This window comes from Hibiscus syriacus, unplaced genomic scaffold, assembly GCF_006381635.1.
Source record: "Hibiscus syriacus cultivar Baekdansim isolate YM2019G1 unplaced genomic scaffold, ASM638163v2 tig00111837_pilon, whole genome shotgun sequence".
NCBI lineage: Eukaryota > Viridiplantae > Streptophyta > Magnoliopsida > Malvales > Malvaceae > Hibiscus > Hibiscus syriacus.
In genome coordinates this window covers 118,180-138,386 of record NW_024063194.1, presented here as the reverse complement: position 1 = coordinate 138,386, position 20,207 = coordinate 118,180, and the positions used below count along the sequence as shown (strand labels likewise).

General features: G+C 29.8%; 2 pseudogenes; one reads left to right on the top strand and one right to left on the bottom strand.

The window, feature by feature from the left end:
• Positions 1-11,791: 11,791 nt before the first annotated feature.
• Positions 11,792-13,285, bottom strand: LOC120171855 (annotated as a pseudogene).
• Positions 13,286-18,481: 5,196 nt separating this feature from the next.
• Positions 18,482-19,778, top strand: LOC120171893 (annotated as a pseudogene).
• The last annotated feature ends 429 nt before the right edge of the window (positions 19,779-20,207 follow it).

Genomic DNA, 20,207 nt, shown 5'->3' with positions numbered 1-20,207 from the left:
GGGATGGTTCAAAGGATGACACCTACCTATCCTATGCAACTATCAATCGTAGAGGCAATCACAACATCGTGTAGAATGTTTTTAATTAAATAATCAATTTCATTCATGTGGGGAATTGTTAGAAAAATGGTGAAATTAATTGATGGATTTAAAATTTATATTAAATTCATAGTCCTTTTGACTATTGCAAATTAAAAGATAAATTTTAATTTGAATATTAGTAGGATAATTACTCTTTTAATGAGTCAATTTAAAAAAAAGTATTTATTATCTTTTTTAATTTTTAATATTAAAATATAATTATATACTTTTGTATATTTCAAATTAAAATAATATATGTTTAAGTTTGAATAATAAAAGGAGTTTACCTTTTGACCATTGCAAATTAAATATATTATTTAATTTGAATATTAGTATGATAATTACTCTTTGAATATGTCAACTTAGAAAGGTATTTGTTACCTTTCTAACTTTGTATATTAAAGATAATTATATACTTTTGTATATTTCAAATTAAAATAATACCTATTTAAGTTTGAATGGTAAAAGAAGTTTTATCGTTTGAATATTTCAAATGAAAAGATATTGTTATCTGTTTAATGTTGAATATTAAAAGATATTTGGTTGGATTAAATCTCTATTGAAAATCCCGTATAAAAAGTGAGCAAACCTATTTCACATCTCAAAATATCTCACAACTCAGTTTTCAAGAACTTCTCTTATCTTGAAAAACTTTTCTCTTTCTTAGATTTACTGGTGATAGTCGAAGGCAAGGATTGTTCGTGATCTGTGCAGTGTGCTACTGTAGCTGATCATTAGTTCTTGTATCCTCGGAGACAGATGGCCAATGAACTCAAGCACCAAAGGAGTGACCGAAAATCTGTCTTAAGGAAATTGTGTAGCGACAGGCCTCAACTGATTCTGATGGATTGATCAAAAATAAAAGGAGTGTTTTATTTCCATTTATTTTTATCTTATCTTCTAATAAGTTTAACCTTTTTGGTTTATTTTCTCAGGATTGATTTTGTCTCAAATTGTTATTTTGGATAACAATATCAAGATAAGAGTAAACTTGTTCTATCTCTTATCCCTTCATTCCCTTTAATTTTATAATGATATTTATTCATTATTATTTTTCTATATCACTCTCGGATTAATGTGTGCGAATTTTTTTCTAACAATCTTAAGACAGCTTTTATTTTATTTTCCGAGATGATATAGAATTTGTGAGTTCAATCCTTGTTTTGCACAAAGGAAGTGCCAAAAATTTGGATAAACGGATATTAGGCGAAAATCAAGAGGATTTTACGCCAAAGATAAGTTTCCTTCAATCTTGAATTTATGAATTTCAAATTTTTTAGGAATATTTTTTAATTAAAGTTTAATGTAAGATATGGCTCCATCAAATTCTGTGTAGGGATTCAAAGAATTGGATTCCAAAATCTTTGCAAGATCTTAATAGATGCACACTTTGTGGGGAACACCTTGAATCTTGATGGTTTGTGCTTTGATTAACAATGGTGAAGTTAATGATCAAGAATTCAAGTTTTGATTGACAATGATGAAGTCAATCAGGTAGGTGAAATTTGAATATTTTCCTTTAATTCGAAGTTAGATGGTTTGGGTTTGATTAACAATGGTGAAGTTAATGATCAAGAATTCAAGTTTTGATTGACAATGATGAAGTCAATCAGGTAGGTGAAATTTGAATATTTCCCTTTAATCAAAACGATTCAGAACTCTTTCTTATATCTTTCTTTAAATCTGAAACGAATCAGATATCATTGGAAAAAGAAAATAAATTTATTTCAGGATTTACCCTGTCGTTTTAACGGGTTTGCTAAAATCTCAAAGTGGACAACTCTGTATAACAGAAATTGTCGTGAAAGTAACTTCGGTTACTTATTTTGTTTCAGAATTTTGATTTTGTTCGATAACAAAATTGAAAATAAAAAAGAATTAATTTTATGTTTATTTGAATCTTTGATTTTGTGTTTGAAAACAATTGGATTTTAATTCTATTGTAAAAGAATTATTTGATTTCTATAGAAATCGTTGGAAAGTAACAACTGTGTTACTGATTTATTTCAGAGTTTTAGTTCATGACTAAATTCTGTTGATAGAATAAATCAAAATTTAATTTTGGTTTATTGTTGGAATTATTATTAATTCTAGTTTTGTGTGTTAAACGAAATCGTGATTATCGGTGATCGTGAGTCATGATAAGAAACTTGTAAAATTCTATGAATAGAATTTTAAGATAACATAAGAAGTTATTTTATTTGGTCATGGTGAATTTGACCAAATGTGAGATTATCCTTCTATTGTTAGAGAGGATGAGGTAAACGTTGTTACCGGATCTTGAAAATACATCTTGAATGTATTATCATATACACAATATAAGGTGTACAATTGAACCATAGACACAAACGGAAGATGCCGGTACTAATAAATTATTAGTGACCAAGTTCTTAAACTTTATAATAATGGCATAGACGAGAGAGAATAAATGCTTTATTATCTTCATTGGTGATAGAAAAAGTATTCCTATGTGTATTTTATAAAAGAGCAAAACGAAGTTATATAGAAAATTTTATTTTCTATAAACATGAAGTTGAAAACCAACTTAATAAATAATTAAGATGGTAAGAAGTGTGCACAACATGATATTACTCATAAAGCAACACACTATATTCTCCTAACTAAATGGAGTAGCAAAGCGGAAGAATTGAACAATGAAAGCAATATTAAGAAGTTCTGAGATGTCACAGAACATGTGGGGGGAGAGAAGTTGTTATGTCAACTAATTTCCTTTTAAATAAGGTCCCCAGTAAATTGACAAGACTCCATATGAGTTATGAAAAGGTTGAAAACATGTGTCATACAAACACTTGAAAATATGGGGTTTTCTTGAGAAGGTAATTATCATATTACCAAAATAAATGACAATAAATCCTAAATGATAGATTGTATTTTGTTGACTATTATATTCATAAAAGGATAGAATGATGCTAGTTGGAATTTGATATTTAAAATATCAACAACACAAGTGAATATGTTTCACATTGGAAATAAAAAGTGTCATGAAAATCCTTAAGAAAACGGTTATAACCAGATTTATAGTGAAATCTGATTTTGAAGCTCTAGATAAGTCTGGAAAATAAGTTGAATTGCTTTAGAATTTCTTGAAGGATGTTCTTAAATGGCTTAAACATGTGCCCACGGTATGTTTATATAGTGACTAGAAAGTATAATAGTAAGTTGAGACATATGCGTCGTTGACATAATACCATAGATAACTGATCTCAAATTGAGTTATCTCTATTGATTTTGTAAGATCAAAGGTTAACATTACGTATCCGCTAACCTAAGGTTTAAATCAAGATCAAGTTTAGAAAATACCTAAATGAATGTGACTAAAGCCCATGAAACTTAAAGGAGTTATGTGAAGGAAAGTCCTACATTGTTGACTGGAGAACCCATGATCTAGGTTCAAATAATAACCTAATTGCATAACCCGTGTACGGGCACTATAGGGGTTTCTTATCCTAAGTCCATTCATATGTTGTAAACAGTGATCAAAGTGGTACAGGATAAACAAAAAGCTTTTAATGACCATTGTTTGCTTTGGTGAGCCGAGAAACATAAAGTCGCCTATGTGAGAGTGAAGTGGGTCGCTTCAAGAAGACTACCGAGCATAGTTCTTTCAAACTCTTGCAGAACCATGAGATGTCCATGGCTTTAAGGGCATACCCATGAGAACTAAATTCTTGTCAGAGGGGTAGCTGTGTGAAGTATGTATCGTTTACACAAATGGCAGAACATTTTAAAGACATCGCATCTACTGTTTAACCAGAAAAGTAAACATATTGTCATAAGGGGAGGTTCAAAGGATGACACCTACCTATCCTATGCAACTATCAATCATAGAGGCTATCACTACATCATACCGAACGTTTTTTTATTAAATCATCAATTTCATTCATGCAGGGGATTGTTGGAAAAATTGTGAATTTAATTGATGGATTTAATATTTATATTAAATTCATAGTCCTTTTGACTATTGTAAATTAAAATATAATTTTTAATTTGAATATTAGTAGGAGAATTACTCTTTTAAAGAGTCAATTTTAAAAGGTATTTGTTATCTTTTTAATTTTGAATATTAAAAGATAATTATATATTTTTTTATATTTCAAATTAAAATAAAATATGTTTAAGTTTGAATAATAAAAGGAGTTTACCTTTTGACCATTGCAAATTAAATATATTATTTAATTTGAATATTAGTAGGATAATTACTCTTTGAATATGTCAACTTAGAAAGGTATTTGTTACCTTTTTAACTTTGTATATTAAAGATAATTATATACTTTTGTATACTTCAAATTAAAATAATACCTATTTAAGTTTGAATGGTAAAAGAAGTTTTATCATTTGAATATTTCAAATTAAAAGATACTGTTATCTGTTTAATGTTGAATATTAAAAGATATTTGGTTGGATTAAATCTCTCTTGAAAATCCCGTATAAATAGTGAGCAAACCTATTTCACATCTCAAAATATCTCACAACTCAATTTTCAAGAACTTCTCTTATCTTGAAAAAGTTTTCTCTTCCTTAGTTTTTCCGGTGATAGTCGAAGGCAAGGATCGTTTGTGATCTGTGCAGTGTACTATTGTAGCTGATCATTAGTTCTTGTATCCTGAGCGAAAGATGGCCAACGAACTCAACCACCAAATGAGTGGCTGAAAATCTGTATTAAAGAAACTATGTAGCGACAGGCCTCAACTGATTCTGATCGATTGATCAAAAATAAAAGGAGTGTTTTATTTCCATTTATTTTTATCTTATCTTCCAATAAGTTTAACCTTTTTGGTTTATTTTCTCAAGATTGATTTTGTCTCAAATTGTTATTTTGGATAACAATATCAAGATAAGAGTAAACTTGTTCTATCTCTTATCCATTCATTCCTTTTAATTTTATAATGATATTTATTCATTATTATTTTTCTATATCACTCTCGGATTAATGTGTGCGCATTTTTTTCTAACCATCTTATTTTATTTTTTTTCTAACAATCTTATTTTATTTTTTTCCAAGATGATATAGAATTTGTGAGTTCAATCCTTGTTTTGCACAAAGGAAGTGCCAAAAATTCGGCTAAACAGATATTAGGCAAAAATCAAGAGGATTTTACGCCAAAGATAAGTTTCCTTCAATCTTGAATTTATGAATTTCAAATTTTTTAGGAATATTTTTTAATTTAATTTTAATGTGTGATATGGCGCCATCAAATTCTGTGTAGGGATTCAAAGAATTGGATTCCAAAATCTTTGCAAGATCTTAGTAGATGCACACTTTGTTGGGAACACCTTGAATCTTGATGGTTTGGGCTTTGATTAACAATGGTGAAGTTAATGATCAAGAATTCAAGTTTTGATTGACAATGATGAAGTCAATTAGGTTGGTGAAATTTGAATATTTTCCTTTAATTTGAAATTAGATGGTTAGGGCTTTGATTAACAATGGTGAAGTTAATGATAAAAAATTCAAGTTTTGATTGACAATGATGAATTCAATAAGGTAGGTAAAATTTGAATATTTCCCTTCAATCAAAATGATTTAGAACTCTTTCTTTTATCGTTCTTTAACTCTGAAATGACTCAGATATCATGGGAAAAATCAAATAAATTTATTTCAGGATTTACCCTGTCGTTTTAACGGGTTTGCTAAAATCTCAAAGTGGACAAATTTGTATAACAGAAATTGTCGTGAAGTAACTTTGGTTACTGATTTTATTTTAGAATTTTGATTTTGTTCGATAACAAAATCGAAAACAAACAAGAATTAATTTATGTTTATTGGAATCTTTGATTTCGTGTTTGAAATCAATTGGATTTTAATTCTGTTGTGTAAAAGAATTATTTGATTTCTATAGAAATCGTTGGAAAGTAACAACCGTGTTACTGATTTATTTCAGAATTTTAGTTCATGACTAAATTCTGTTGATAGAATAAATCAAAATTTAATTTTGGTTTATTATTGGAATTATTATTAATTCTAGTTTTTTGTGTTAAATGAAATCGTGATTATCGGTGATCGTGAACCATGATAAGAAACTTGTAAAATTCTATTAATAGAATTTTAAGATAACATAAGAAGTTATTTTATTTGGTCATGGTGAATTTGACCAAATGTGAGATGATCCTTCTATTATTAGAGAGGATGAGGTAAACGTTTTTACCGGATCTTGAAAATACATCTTGAATGTATTATCAGATACACAATATAAGGTGTACAATTGAACCATAGATATGAAACGGAAGATGTTGGTACTAATAAATTATTAGTGACCAAGTTCTTAAACATCATTATAATTGCATAGACGAGAGATAATAAATGCTTTATTATCTTCATTGGTGATAGCAAAAGTATTGCTATGTGCATTTGATAAAAGAGCAAAATGAAGTTATATAGAAAATTTTATTTTCTATAAACATGAAGTTGAAAACCAACTTAATAAACAAATTAAGATGGTAAGAAGTGTGCACAACATGATATTACTCATAAAGTAACATCACTGTATTCTCCTAAATAAATGGAGTAGCAAAGCGGAAGAATTGAACAATGAAAGCAATGCTAAGAAATTCTGAGTTGTCACAGAACATGTGGGGGAGATAGAAGTTGTTCTGTCAACTAATTACCTTTTAAATAAGGTCCCCAGGTAAATGACAAGACACCATATGAGTTATGAAAAGGTTGAAAACATGTGTCATACAAACACTTGAAAATGTGGGGTTGTCTTGAGAAGGTAATTGTTATATTACCAAAATAAATGAAAATAAATATTAAATGATGGATTGTATTTTCTTTGACTATTATATTCTTAGAAGGATAGACCGATGCTATTTGAAATTTGATATTTAAAATATCAACAACACAAGTGAATATGTTTCACATTGGAAAGAAAAAGTGTCATGAAAATCCTTAAGAAAACGGTTATAACCAGATTCTTAGAGAAATATGAGTTTGGAGCTCTAGATAAGCTTGGAGAATAAACTGAATTACTTTAGAATTTCTTGAAGGATGGTTTTAAATGGCTTAAACATGTTCCCACAATATGTTTATACTATGACTAGCAAGTATAATGGTAAGTCGATACATATGCTTCGTCGACATAATACTATAGACAACTGATCTCAAATTGAGTTATCTCTATTGATTTTGTAAGATCAAAAGATAACATTATGGATCCGCTAACCTAAGGGTTAAATCTAGTTCAAGTTGATAAAACATATAAAGGATGTGACTAAATCCCATGAAATTTAAAGGTGTTATGTGAAGGAAAACCCTACCTTGTTGATTGGAGATCCCAAGATCTAGTTTCAAAGGGACAACCTAATTGCATAACCCGTATATGGTCACTGTGGGGGTTTCTTATCCCAAGTCCATTCCTATGATGTAAACAGTGATCAAAGTGGTACAGGATAAGAAAAAAGCTTTTAATGACCATTGTGTGCTTTGGTGAGCCGAGCAACAAAAGTCACCTATGTGAGAGTGAAGTGGAGCCGCTTCAAGAAGACTATTGGGCATATTTCTTTCAAACTCTTATAGAACTAGGCGGTATCCATGGCTTTAAGGACATACTCATGAGAACTAAATTCTTGTCATAGGGGTTGTTGTGTGAAGTATGTCATCGTTTACACAAACGGCAGAACAATTCAAGGACATCGCATCTACTATTTAATCAGTAAAGTAAACATATTGTCATAAGGGAAGGTTCAAATGAGGACACCTACCTATCTATGCAACTATAAATCGTAGAGGCTATCACCAAATCATGCCGAATGTTTTTGATTAAATCATCAATTCCATTCATTTGAAGGATTGTTGGAAAATGGTGAATTTTTAATTGATGGATTTAATATTTACATTAAATTCATAGTCCTTTTGACTATTGCAAATTAAAAGCTAATTTTTAATTTGAATATTAGTAGGATAATTACTCTTTTAATAAGTCAATTTAAAAAGGTATTTGTTATCTTTTTAATTTTGAATATTAAAAGATACTTATATACTTTTGTATATTTCAAATTAAAATAATATTTTTTTTAAATTTGAGTAATAAAAGGAGTTTACCTTTTGACCATTACAAATTAAATATATTATTTAATTTGAATATTAGTAAGATAATTACTCTTTGAATATGTCAACTTAGAAACGTATTTGTTACCTTTTTAACTTTGAATATTAAAGATAATTATATATTTTTGTATATTTTAAATTAAAATAATACATATTTAAGTTTAAATGGTAAAAGAAGTTTTATCTTTTGAATATTTCAAATTAAAAGATATTGTTATTTGTTTAATGTTGAATATTAAAAGATATTTGATTGGATTAAATCTCTCTTGAAAATCCCTTATAAATAGTGATCAAACCTATTTCACATCTCAAAATATCTCACAACTCAGTTTTCAAGAACTTCTCTTACCTTGAAAAAAATTTCTTATCCTTAGTTTTTCCGGTGATAGTTGAAGGCAAGGATCATTCGTGATCTGTGTTGTATGCTACTGTAGCTGATCATTAGTTGTTGTATCCTAGGAGACAAACGACCAGCGAACTCGAGCACCAAAGGAGTGGACTAAAATATGTCTTAAAGAAACTGTATAGTGACAGGCCTCAACTTATTTCGATCGATTGATCAAAAATAAAAGGAATGTTTAATTTCCCTTTATTTTTATCTTATCTTCTAATATGTTTAACATTTTTGGTTTATTTTCCCATGATTGATTTTGTCTCGAAATGTTATTTTTTATAACAATATCAAGATAAGAGTAAACTTATCCTATCTCTTATCCCTTCATTCCCTTTAATTTTATAATGATATTTTTCATTATTATTATTTTATATCATTCTGGGATTAATGTGTGTTCTCTTTTTTTTTTTTCTAACAAATATTACTCTCTTCACGATCTGGGTTTATCTCTCTTGCCCTAATGTCGCAGCCCACTCCCATGAAATCAAAAAACACTAGCCCATACTCCATTATTGAAACACTAGATAGAGTTTCACTGTTCTTCTCCATGCAGTATATCATTGTACGTCCTGGGTTTATCTCTATTGCTCTAGTGTCGTTGCCTACTCCCATGAAATCAGAAAACACGAGTTGCTCGTCCTCCATAGTTGACTATTGAGACATTTGATATAACTCGATCGTAACTTTACTAGAAAGATATTGTTATTTTCTTGAACAATGCTAGAAATATACAGGGTTTATATAGAGAGATGATTTCTTGATTCTAGTAAGAAAAGGATTTCAAATTTTTACTCTTTTTCTGCAAGTAAAATGCCCTAATAGCGTTGACTTAGTCGTTGAATATATATATATATATATATATATATATATATATATATATATATATTGCATTCTCTTCTTGATAAATTAGAAAGGCAAACGGCTAATAAGCCCTACCTCCATAAAACATAAATACTAAAAAAGCTACAAACGGTTAAACTTTTAACGGTTGATGTTATATATCAATAACAAATAAAATATGAATAATTATAATTAATGTTACAATATAATCAATCACTATTTCTGTTAGATCAAATTTTTTAGTTTGAGTCGAATTAGAATTTGATGTTTTTAGTCCACCGAAGAATCAAAATTTTAACTTAAGTATTTTGATATTTTTACGATTTAGTCCATAATTTTCTTATTCATTTCCTCATTCATTTAAGTTTTTTCTATTAAATTTGAACCACATGCTCTTAAATTGTTGTAGAATGCATATTTATCTTTTATTTCTCTTTTTATAACGATTTTTTATTTTTCCAAATTAATCCCTCAAATTTACATGTTATTTTTTTTCAATTCATCTTTCATTTTAAATCCATTTTTTATCAATTTTAAACCAAATGCTCCTCTACCACTATAAAATATCTATGTGACTTCAATTCCTATTTTTAAATACAAATTTACTTATTTTTCAATTTAATTCATTAACTTTGTATTTTAATTAATTTGATTTTTTATTACATTTTTTTGTAACCTTTTCTTCTCCTTTTATATTGCTACCAATATTTTTTCCTCAAAAATATATTCTTTGAAAATAATATTATAAATATATTTTAGGGGTAAATTATGTATTTAGTACTTAAATAATCAATTTTGATCTGTTTTAGTACCTAAACTTTCAATTTTTTTTAAAAAAAACTATGCCTAACGTTTAGTTTTTATTTCATTTTAGTACCTCATTGTTAAAATGAATGGACTGACAGGGCAAAGCTCTGGTGGACGAACGACTAATCTGAACAGTGGAGCACGAGAGAATGATGAGTCGACCAATATCATTCAGTTTTAGGCCCATCGGACGGTTAGCGATGAAGATCAAAGGATGAAGAACTCGAAGAGTCGATCATCAATTTGGGGAGATTGAGGCATTTTCTAATGAAACAGTAGACATAATGACGTTCAGGAGGTCGAAAAGGTGCAGGCTGGAAAGTTTGAGCTTCATCGGTCGACGGATATGACGATCGGCGACTATAGACACGACAATCTGCGAGCCCACCCGTTATTTTATTAATAACAAGGTACTAAGATGAAATAGAAGCGAAGTGTTAGGTATAATTTTGAAGTTTTTGAAAGTTTAGGTACTAAGATGGACCAAAATTGATAATTTAGATACTAAACATGTAAATTTTATATTTTATAATTTTAAATTAGATTTGATTTATTAAATAACATTATAAAATGAAAAATAATATGAATATATTGGAATCAATTCACACCATGATATTATTAACAATTACAACTAAATTTGTGTATCAACTCGAACAACTCGACTCAAATTTCATAAACTCACCTAAAATAAAAAAAATTAAGAATCGTACGAATTAAACAACCTCGTTGGTTAAATGGATGGTTTTTACTCTAGAGGTTCGAAGTTCGAGCATCAGCAATTGCAACAGTGTATTTGAACATTCATTGTCAAATGATTTATAGAACATATATTACTTGTAATTGCCTCTAGATTAATAAAAAAAATTATTTGATCCAATTGAATACTCACCCCAAAAAATGATAACACATCTTTATCTTGACTCTAAAAACTGTTATTTATATGCCTAAAAATTTTCACCAAAAATAGGTGAACATTTCTTCACTATATTTTTAGATACTTACATCGTATCAATTGTTAAAAAATCATTAAATAAAATATATCACAATTATATATATATATATATAATTTTTTTTTAAATATAAACGTAACACATCAATTAATGATACATATTATCAATTAACAATACATATCAATTAACGTTACCGTTATGATATATTTTGGTAAATTAACTAATTTTAAATGTCATGTTTAATAAACTATTGAAATTTGATTTTTGAACGTTTAATATGTTACATACTTGTATTAAAATTTTAATTAAGATAACTACTGACAGATTTGATTTTAAAAGATAACATATTAAGGATTAAATTTACAAATGCATAATTGTCAAAAATCAAGATGATATAAAAAAAGCAATTATTAGTCAAAATGTTTATTTCAATCAAAATTTAAATATATGCATTAAATCAAATGCAAGGGTGGGTCGAATTGTTTCAATGATCCCTAACAAATTTGAATTATAAGTTTGGACTCCAACCCCATCTTCAAAAACAATCCTACCATACATATGATGAAATATGAATGAATATTCATAAGAAAGTGGCAAATCAATAAACAAAGTCTTCAACTCATCATATAAACCACAAATCTTGTAAAAGAATCCACATCCAACTCATCAGATATCAACCCTCTCCACATCCTCAAGTACAAGAGTCTTCGACGGCTTTCCCAACAGATCGGTGTACTCCTGGAATGGGGACCTTGTGAACCGAGTCTCTCTCCAGAAATCCGGTGTCAAGAAACCGAATGTTTTCAGAAGACACTCAAAGGTGGCCTGTAAATTTACATCACCAACAACATAAGCATTCTCTAAATCTATTTTTTGGAGATCACATCAAGCTTCATACTTCTTAAAGTTTGATCAACAAGAGAATGGAATAATAAAATACTATATTTTGTAGAGAAAAAAATGGACTATTGTTAAGTGTTTATTATCATGTTTAATATCTTACTTATTTTAATAAATATACACTCATTTCATAGATGTTCTAAAAGTTTACAACACATCAAACTCCCTACTTGCTAAATTTTGATCAACAACAGATCCGGAATCATAAAACTCCTATATTTTACACATAAACCAAACTATTCTTTAGAGCTTAGTAGTACCATGTTTGTTCATCTTAGGCTTAATTTAATACACATACATATCCAAAAGATGCCAAGAACTGCAATGCATCAGTCCCCACCTAGCCTAAATTACATTTTTTATTCAATTAATTAACTTAACATAAACCTTACAATATGTAAATAACTCACTAATACAATAAACAGTTAACAACAATCCAAAATATCCGACGCTAAAACATTAAACCCATATTCAAATAGATGTAAATAAGGAAGGATAGACAAGAAAAGTTAATACCTTGACAAAGTTTCCAAGAGTTTTGGTTGAACCCCTTGAAGAAGTGAAGACATCTTCAATACCAGCAAACTGAAGAACCTTTTTGGGAACTCTAGCAGCCACAATACCCGCACCTCTCGGAGCCGGTACCATCCTAACGGTGACGGACCCACATTTCCCTGTAACCTTGCACGGTACTGTATGGGATTTCCCGATCTTATTTCCCCAATAACCTCTTCTAACCGGTATCACTGACAACTTAGCCAATATTATGGCCCCTCTTATAGCAGTCGCAACTTCTTTGCTGCATTTTACGCCGAGTCCGACGTGACCATTTCCGTCGCCGACGACGACGAAGGCCTTGAAGCGCGTGCGCTGACCGGCGCGAGTTTGCTTTTGGACTGGAGTGATCTTCATGACCTCGTCTTTTAGTGACGGACCGACGAGCTGATCGATGATTTGTACTCTTTGATGGGAAGAGAATGGAGATAGATTTGTTCGAGGGATGTGATTTTGCCTGCTTTGACTAAGCGGCCGAGTTTCGTGACCGGTACCCACTTTTCCTCCTCGTCCTTGCGGCCGCGGCGCCTGCCTCTTGGACCACGGTCGCCTCTTCCGCCACCAAAGCCACGTCTGAAAGCGCCGCGTTCACCTCCACCTCTCTCCGCCATTGTCTGTTTTTGGTTAGTGTTACCGAGGTATGCAGGGATTGAAATAACTGGTGGAAGAAGAAAATGGAAGCGGCTATGGTTAGGAATTTATATGCGGTGATTGTTCGAATTAGGGTTTTAGATTGGGAGGAAGGTCTACACCCTGAAGGGTGTTGGTTCAAGTCCCATGTTTTGGTTAGTTGGGAATCTTATTACCGATAATATTTTATTACTAATAGTAAATTTTTTTGGGTATAATATCGGGAATGTCATTACCTCTATTCCCTTAGGTATTGTAACATTACCGGTATTTTGGACTAAAATGCCCTTAAATTTTTATTTTTTTTCAAAAATATCATTCTTCTGTCATTAAATAATAAAAATTCTACGAAGGTTAGATTACAAATTTATCCTTAAATTATTTTAGATTTACAAAAAAAAATCTATAATTAAAATTTTATATGAAGTTCATGGGTTAAAAAAAATTTACCCTTTCATTAAACCTTTTTTATATTTTTAATTTTGTAAAAAAAATTATATAAATATTATGAATTTAATTTTTTAAAGAAAATATATAAATATTTACAATTTGTAATATTATACAAATATATAATAAGTACAATTTAGTCAAATATACATTCCAATAATTTTTTATTCTTTTACCAAACAAGGTAATCTTACATTTTTATTAAACCAACCAAACACAAAATACAATATTCACAGTAATCCTATTCTCTGGTAATCTTTTATTCCCACTGGTAATCTTACATTCCGTGAACCAAATGCACCCTTAATATATAATTAAAAATAAATAAAAAATTATTTAAAAATTATTATTTTTATTTAAAATATTATTATTATTTATTTAAAATATTAATATTTTTATTTAAAATATTAATATTTTTTAACATTTTTAATAAAATAACATTATTATATTAAGAATATCGGAGGTGATCAATTTCTATTTGGATAGTTTTTTTTTTTACACGACTTTATGGGCTTCGGTTATATTGGAAAAGAAAAGCCAGAGCTTTTGAATGGGTTGGATTTTGTATTTTTGCTTCGTTCCATTAAATTGTTCATGATTATAACTATGCTGGAAAATAGTACAATCTAGCAAATTTGATTAGGGGCTGTTTGTTTGGCTTTAAATCGAATTATTTAGCGTTGAATGTTGAACCGTTCATCATTCAGACTGTTTGTTTTTCACCTCTGAATGATTCAGTGCTGACTGAGGGGCTATTTGTTTGCCTCTTAATGGAATCATTCAACACTGAATGCTGAACCATTCATCATTCAGCACGTTTGTTTCGCACCTCTGAATTTATTCAGTGCTGACTGATTCAGCAAAACAGTGTTGAATGATTCAGCAAAGCAGTGGTGAATGATTCAGCACAGAAGTACATTCTGAATGATTCAGAGTCATTATCAAACAACATGTTACATTCAGAGCTAATTCATACAGAGTATCTGAATCATTCAGCATTTGAATCATTCAGCGTTTAATCATTCTGAAGTAAACAAACAGCCCTGATTCAACAAAACAATGTTGAATGATTCAGAGTCATTATCAAACAGCATGTCACATTCAAGATGTATCAAGGTCGGTTTAAAGGACTAAAAATATTGATTCCAATACGGTATAAAGTAAATTATTTAATTATCTATAACATTTATTACAGTGATTTAGAACTCATCATATTGGTATGATAAATTCTAATAAAATATTTTTTATTCAAATATTTTATTTCGATGTGATAAATTCTAATAAAAAAAATATTATTTTGATAAACTCATTATGTGGGCGTGATGAGTTTCCCCTACACTGCAGCCGTAAACCCCAAAATAATTTTGGAGATAATCTAATGGGTTAATTTTTTTTATCCACTTGGCATATTGGGTCTTTTGCCCAATCAAGATGTATCAAGGTCGGTTTAAAGGACTAAAAATTATTTTCGGAAAATGAATTTTAGAAAATAAATAATATTTTAAAAATATATATTTCAAAAATTAATTAAGTCATTAAATTTTAAAATATAATCGGTCATTATTTTTTAATGAAAAATGACGTATTTAGATCATATGAATAGTCAATTAGTATTAACTTCTAATAGTCGAATGACTCAACAAAACACCATCCTATAATTGGGAGACTATTTTATAAATTTAAAAGTCGGGGGACTCAATAAAGTAGTATTCTATAGTCGACGATCATTTGTGTTGAATTAATATTTTGATATAATAATAAATTGCAAAACTTGATTTTGGACTTAATCGAATTTGTCAAAAATTTATCAAACATAATTCAAAATCCAAATTAACTTAAAAATATGTTTTAAATGTTTTTCATCTTAATTGAACATTTTCAAAAACATTTTCAATCATTTTTGTGTAGTTGAGTTTCTAAGAATTTTTGCTCAAAGGATCAATCCCTTAGCAAATATATTGATTGATTGGATTCTAATAGGTTTTGGATTGATCTTTTCACCAAATGATCGATTCCTTCACCAAAATGATCGATCACTTAATGAAAAGGATCGATCTATTCTCTTAAAAGATTAACTCATTTCTTGCAACGATCGAACTATTTGAAAAAGAATCAATCCCTTTATTGCAACGATCAAATTATTTGAGAAATAATCGATCTCTTTTACCAAAAGACTATTCTTGTGCATTAAATAATGTTTTTGCTTGTATGAAATAATTATAATTACTCCCAACGACTCCAAACTGCTATAATTAATAGAAAATATATAATTTGAAGGTCAAAGCATCTTAATGTCAACAATAACCATATTGAACAAAGCAACGCAAAAACAAAAACCCCTTTATGGTTAATTTTTCAATTTTTTCATTGTAACATAATTGTGAGGTTTATTTTCAATTTGCTCAAATATAATTTGAGTGAGAGCTCTTATTTGTAAACAAATTTGTCTTTTTGAGGTTTTCTTTTGTGTGTTAAATTTGTAATTTCTCCTATGCAGGGTGTGTAAGCAAATATTTTGGGAATAAAATGTGTGTTGTTATAAGGTTACACATTGTGCTCAAAGGTTAGTAAATTTGAGAAATCCTTAGTATGGATGCTAAGGTAATGAATGTAGGATTGTTTTAGAAGTCGAATCAGTCTAAAATCGTCGTGCAAAAGTTTTATTTTTTGGTTGCTTCCAACATTATTTTTAAAAGGTAAATTAATCTCTTATTGACATTTTCAGTTCCAAATGATCAAAAGAACTAACAATTTAAATATTTTCTCAAAATTTAATTAGTATCTTAAATTTTAAAAATAAAATCAATTAATATCTTAAATTTTAAAAATAAAATCAATTAATATCTTAAATTTTAAAAATAAAATCAATTAATTTTATTTATTACATCATTATTCATACGTTAACACTTTAAACTTAACACCAACACTATAACAATTAATAATAATGATTTTCGCTAATTAAAATATTATATTAACTAATTTTTTAAATTAAAAATTTTAACTTGTTTCTAAAAATTTTAAAAACTTTATGAACCCTCAACTTTTTTTTTACTTCAATATCAATTAACTCGCTACAATTACCGAGTGACACCGCTAAATTCCCAGGAAAAAAAATGATAGAAGTAGCAGGAAAAAAAGTAGGGTACTGTTTTGGCCGAAGGGTCGATGGTTCCGAGAATAGGTAATGCAAAATTGTAAAGTGGTATCAACTGAGACAAAAATTGATGGCTTTATTTTGGCCGTCACAATGATTTCTTCTAAGAAACTTCAAACTCAAAACCATTCTTCGAACTCAGTTTCCGCCCTTCCCTGCTATTTCCTTTTGTAATCAGAGATTGTTGACAAAGTCTCTTCTTCTTTTGTGGATTTTCTTTTAAGGTGTGCTCATTCTTTCCTTTGCAATTAAGCTTGTGAAATTTGAAATAACGATTGCATTTCTTTCTTTCCAAACTCTACTTTTTAATGTTTTCTTCTGGTTTACAGTGTTTAGGTTAGGCATTTTGGAGAGCAAATGGGTGAGATTGATCCCAAACCTATTGAACCTGTTCAACTTGCAATATCTTTATTTGGCCAAAATAATAGCCACTTGACACCCCGATCCAGCGGCACCCATGTAAGATTCGAATTCTTATTATTATGAATTTACCCAAATTTTAATAATTTCTTAAATGATAATTTAATATAATTTTATTACTTGAATATTATTTAGTGATTAAAATTCTTTTAGCAAGTAAATATTTAATTAGTAATGAAGACTTGTTTAGTTTCAAAGAAATTTTTGTTAAAAAAATTTTGGTTGTCTCAATTAATATGACGGTGCTTCGATTAGTATTTGCTTTACATAGAATTTGACTAATTCTTTGACGAAATTTATGTTAATTTGAGAGTCTCATGTATTGAAGACTAGTGCTCAATCAATTTAGTTTTGCAAAGATGTGGTAAAACATAGAGTTAACGGATAAAAGGAAAATTTATGTATTTGAACACCAAGGACATGGAGCATAGAAACAAGATCAAGGTTTAGTGTTTTATTGATGTTTGAATTCTTTGTAATCTCTATATTTTATAGTATCTTTTTCTCTTATCTATTGAGGTAGGCAATCGTGGCGTTAAATATTGTTTATTGTGTGCAATCTATTTCATGTCATGGATCACCTTTTCAATTACAAATTTCTAATAAATATACTGGAATTATGGTTTGAGACGGGTGATGATATGATCATTAGTAGTTATTATATTTTACTTTTCACTTACATAGTGGAAGTTATTCTCAATAGATATAACAAATTTGTCTAAATACATAAAACTTTTTAAAAAATATATATGTTTGATTTTTTTTTGTCAGTCCGAGTCCGATGTGGAAAAAGAGAAAGGGGTTGAAGGCACACAAAAAATGTAGTTAGGCAATACGGTAACCTTAATATACGATTAAGAAAATATCTTACCGAAAATGTTAATATTTTTTAATATTTCCGGTAAAACACTAACTAAATCATTATTTTTTTATCGAAAATATTAATTTCGCTACCTAATTTCTGGTAGAAAAAATTACATTTTAGGTAACCCAAAATTCATATTTTTGGTAGAAAAAATAATGTTTTAGGTAGCGCTTTACCGGAAATGTTAAACATTTTAGGTATCACCCAATATTAACATTTCAGGCAGAAAAAATAATGTTTTAAGTATCACTTTATCAGAAATGTTAAAAAATATTAATATTTCTGGTAGCTCATTTCTTTAGCCGTATATTAAGACACCGTAAGGGAGACATCCCCACAGAAAAAAGAATTGGGCAACCACAGGCTTTAAATGGAAGCAAAGGACATGGAGGTTCTTCGTCAACTAGAACACTACAAGAAAACAACAAATCAACTTTATCTGCTATTGAAGAAGTCCGAGTTTGAGAGGGATAGATATATACAGGAATGCAATGGAGTCAAGGATCGGATCAACGAGCTCGAATCAAAGATGAAAGGGATGACAGATCAGTTGTCCGAATCGGCAAAGATCCACGAGCACCTTTCAAGTGTTTTAATTGAGCTGAAGATTACACAAGCTGATCTACTCAATTTGGAATCTCAGCTTGCTGCTGCAAAAGATTTAGAGCTCAAGGCAATTATACAAGCGAAAATGATGGAAGCCCCTGCTAAAACGGAAAAGGAAGGGTCTGAAGAACTTTCAGGCCGTGTCGAAGAGCTTCGCGATGCCGCTCGTGTTTCAAAGCTTGCTGCTACGGAAGATGAGAATGAAAAATGCAGGATTGTATCTGAGAAAGATGCTGAAATGGAGGCATTCAAGGCAACGTTATTTCAAGCACAAGAAGAGATGGAAGATCTGAGAAAACAGTTGAAAACAATACAAGAACTCGAGAATCAGCTCGTAATGAAGAGCATGTATAACGATTCATTGCAGGCAAAACTTGAGCAGGTAACTAATGTGCTTGGTTCAACTGAGAACGCTAGTTTGGATGGTGGAATTGATCTGAAGCAAATAGCACAAGACTTGGAGTTCAAGGCAAGAAAGATATCGGATCAAGCATTTTACATCGCTGAGTTGGAAACGGAACTTAAACGGTTAGAAGCAAGAAGCAAAGAATCTGAACTGTAATGTTGAAGTTCTAAAACGTGATTTAGAGAAGCTATACATTGAGAGGGATGAAGTTAGGAAAAGAGAAAAGGATGACCAAAGAGATAAGTGTCTTGAATATATAACGATTTCGATGGAAGAATACAACTATTTGATCCGAAAAGCTAAGAAGGCAGATGAAATTTCAAGGTCTACGGTAGAATATTTCAATCAGTTAACCACAGAGTCCGCAAACAAGAACGAGGTTGAAGCATTGAAGAAGGAACTGAAAGTTGTAGCCACGAAAATCCAGAACCGGGCAGAGCAAACAGCTACGAGGGCTGAGGCGGCGGAGAAAGCCAAAGCAGCAGAAGAGGATCAGCTGAGGAAGTGGCAAGAACAGATGCAAAGAAGAAAACCTGCTTTAGCTGCCTTAAGGGAAGAGTCTGCACCCAAACAATTCAGTCCTCCCACCATTGAAAACTTACCTACAAACCATCAGCCATTGGGTCAATTTCTTAACCTTGAAATTCTAGTCTGAAATTTCTAAGGACTGAAATTATCATATTGGTCTATTTGTATGAAAGATGTTGTATCTATAATTGTGAATGCCTTGTGTTATGATGCTTCTATCTGTTTTTCTAATTGCTAACAAAACTTTCAACTTTTACCTTGGTTTGCATTAGGGTGTAGTAATAATCAAATAAGCAGAGATATGATATTTGCAATTTGATCCTACACTATACTATTTTCTCAATTTGGTTCAACTTTTTTGTCCAAATAAAGATCTATTTTTTTTTATTTTTCTCGAATTAGCCCATACTGTTACTAATGTCCAATGCCATAAAAAGTGTTCACACGTGGTTCCTGCTAGCATCTCATATTAGGGTCAGTGTAATTTTGAGATTATCAAATTCAGGGCGCAAAGTTTTTACTTGAAACAAAACAGGTCGTTCGAGTTGTGCTTCTG